This window comes from Chiloscyllium plagiosum, chromosome 27, assembly GCF_004010195.1.
Source record: "Chiloscyllium plagiosum isolate BGI_BamShark_2017 chromosome 27, ASM401019v2, whole genome shotgun sequence".
NCBI lineage: Eukaryota > Metazoa > Chordata > Chondrichthyes > Orectolobiformes > Hemiscylliidae > Chiloscyllium > Chiloscyllium plagiosum.
In genome coordinates, this window is record NC_057736.1 from 6,556,764 (window position 1) to 6,559,834 (window position 3,071).

Sequence of the window (3,071 nt, forward strand, 5' to 3'; positions counted from 1 at the left end):
TCTAACCACAAGGGATGAACTCGGATTTCCCAATGTTTCCTCATTTCCCCTCTCCCCACCTTGTCTCAGTCAAATCCATCGAACTCAGCACTGCCTTCCTAACCTGCAATCTTCTTCCTGACCTCTCCGCCCCCACCCCAGTCTGACCTTTCACCCTCACCTTGACCTCTTTCCACTATCACATTTCCGACGCCCCTCCCCCAAGTCCCTCCTCCCTACCTTTTATCTTAGCCTGCTGGACAAACTTTCCTCATTCCTGAAGAAGGGCTTATGCCCGAAACGTCGATTCTCCTGTTCCCTGGATGCTGCCTGACCTGCTGCGCTTTTCCAGCAACACATTTCCAGCTCCCTTCCATTCCCCCTACTGACCTTTCCTTCTAGCTACCAACCGGATTCATTCCTCCTATCGACCAACCAAGTTGTACCCACCACCTGTGTTCATCTATCACTACCTCATCACTCCATCCCTCTCCCCATCAAAAACCCTCCCCCACTCCTCCCCTTTATCTGCAGCTCCCCTTACCCACACCCCCAGTCCTGAAAAGGTTGACTTCTCCACCTCCTGACGCTGCCTGGCTTGCTGTGTTCTTCCAGCCTCCTGCTTGTCAACCTTGGATTCCAGCATTTACAGTTTCTTTGTCTCCAAACAAGATAAGAGCCCTTGGCGTTAGGGACAAGGTACTGGCATGGATAAAGGATTGGCTGATGGGCAGGAAGCAGAGAATAGGGATAAAGGGGTCTTTCTCAGGATGGCAGCCAATGGCTAGTGAAGTTTCACAGGGGTCCGTGTGGGGATCACAATGATTCACGTTCTACATTAACGATCTAGATGAAGGAACTGAGGGTATTGTCTCTGTGTTTGCAGATGATGCAAAGAAGGGTGAGGGGCATGTAGTGTTGAGGAAGTAGGGAGACTGCAGAAGGACTTGGAGAGTGGGCAACAAAGTGGCACTTGGAATACAATGTGGGAAAGTGTGAGGTTATGCACTTCGGTAGGAACAATAGAGGTGTAGGCTATTTTCCAAATGGGGAGAGGCTTCGGAAATTTGAAGCACCAAAGGATTTAGGAGTCCAAGTTCAAGATTCTCTGAAGGGTAACCTGCAGGTTCAGTTTTTGATTAGGAAGGCAATTGTAATTTAACATTCATTTCAAGGGGGCTGGTATGAAAGTACAGGGATATACCGCTGAGGTTGCATAAGGCTCCAGTCAGACTGCATTTGGAATATTTTGAGCCCTGTATCTAGGGAAGGGTGTGCTGGCCTTGAAAGAGGATCCAGAGGGGGTTTACCCAGGGGGTGAAGGGCTTGTCATGTGAGAAGCAGTTGAGGACTCTGGGTCTGAACTCAGTGGAGTTTAGGTGGGCGGGGATGGGGGGATTCTGATTGAAGCTGACAGAGTACTGAGGGCCGAGATAAAGTGGACATGGGAAGATGTTTCCACTAAAGGAAAGACTAGGACCGGAGGGTACAACCTTGGAGTGAAGAGACAACGCTTTAGAAGTGTGATGAGGAGATATTTCTTCAGCCAGAGGATGGTGAATGTGTAGAACATATTGCTGCAGAGAGCTGGGTTGGCCAAGTCTTTGCGATTATTCAAGACAGAGATAAATAGGTTCTTAATTAGTAATGGAATCAAGGATTATGGGGAGAAAGCAGGAGAATGGGGTTAGAAACCAATCAGCCATGATCAATGGCATAGCAGACTCGATGGACCAAATGGCCTAATTCTGCTCCTGTGTCTTAAGGTCTAATGATCTTATGATCTTTTTGAAAAACATAAGATTTAGAGGGGGGCTTGACAGCATACATGCTTACAGGATTTTAGATTAGATTCCCTACAATATGGATACAGACCCTTCAGCCCAACATGTTCACACTGACCCTCTGAAGAGTAACCCACCCAGACCATTCCCCTACCTATACTTAACCCTGACTAATGCACCTAACACTATGGGCAATTCACCTGACCTGCATATCTTTGGATTGTAGGAGGAAACCAGAGCACCTGGAGGGAACCCACACAGAGACGGGGAGAATGTGCAAACTCCACACAGACAAGGCTGGAATTGAACCCAGGTTCTGGCGCTGTGAGGCAGCAGTGCTAACCACTGAGCCATCATGCCACTCACTCTTTTGTTTCTACTCTTACGGGGAGTTTTGAACTGAAGGCACAGTTTAAAACTAAAGCAAGGGGGTTCTCATTTCAGGTTGAGATGAGGAGGAATTTCTTTTCTCAGCATCTTGTTAATCTTTGGAATTTTCTCAGGAATTCTCCTTCCTTTCGGAAGGATGTTGTGGAGCTTGAAAGGGTTCAGAAAAGATTTACAAAGGAGGCTAGTACAATTGCAACATTTAAAAGGCATCTGGATGGGTATATGAACAGGAAGGGTTTGGACGGATATGGGCTGGATGCTGGCAGGTGGGACTAGATTGGGTTGGGATATCTGGTCGGCATGGACGGGTTGGACTAAAGGGTCTGTTTCCATGCTGTACATCTCTATGACTCTATAATATTTCAGAATATACAGAGTAGATGCATCCCAAAGGAGTCAGAAATATTTCAAGAGATAGATCCACCATTAACTAGTCATAGAGATGTACAGCACTGAAACAGATCCTTCACTCCAACTTGTCCATGCCAACCAGATATCTTAAATTAATCTAGTCCCATTGCTAGCATTTAGCCCTTATCTCTCTAAACTTTCCTATTCATGAACTCACCCAGATGTCTTTTAAATGTTGTAATTGTACCAGCCCCCCACCATTTCCTCTGGCAGCTCATTTCATACACGCACCACCCTCTGCATGAAACAATTTCCCCCTGGGTTCCTTCTAAATCTTTCCCCTCTCACCTTAGCCTCTGCTCTGCCCTCTGTTTTTAGACTCCCCTACCCTGGGAGAAAAACCTTGACTATTTACCCTATCCATGTCCCTCATGATTTTATAAACCTCTGTAAGGTCACCCCTGAGCCTTTGATGCTCCAGGGAAAACAGCTCCAGCCCTGTTCAGCCTCTCCCTATAGCTCAAACATTCCAACCCTGGCAGCATCATTGTAAATCTTTTCTGAACC

General features: G+C 46.9%; 1 long non-coding RNA gene across 1 annotated transcript in view; it reads left to right on the forward strand.

The window, feature by feature from the left end:
• The window catches only part of LOC122563499, a 28,297-nt gene extending 26,267 nt beyond the window's left edge, over window positions 1–2,030 (forward strand). The window contains exon 4 of the long non-coding RNA XR_006315620.1: window positions 1,990–2,030. This is a non-coding gene — a long non-coding RNA (uncharacterized LOC122563499). The remainder of the gene's footprint in view (window positions 1–1,989) is intronic.
• Window positions 2,031–3,071: the final 1,041 nt, after the last annotated feature.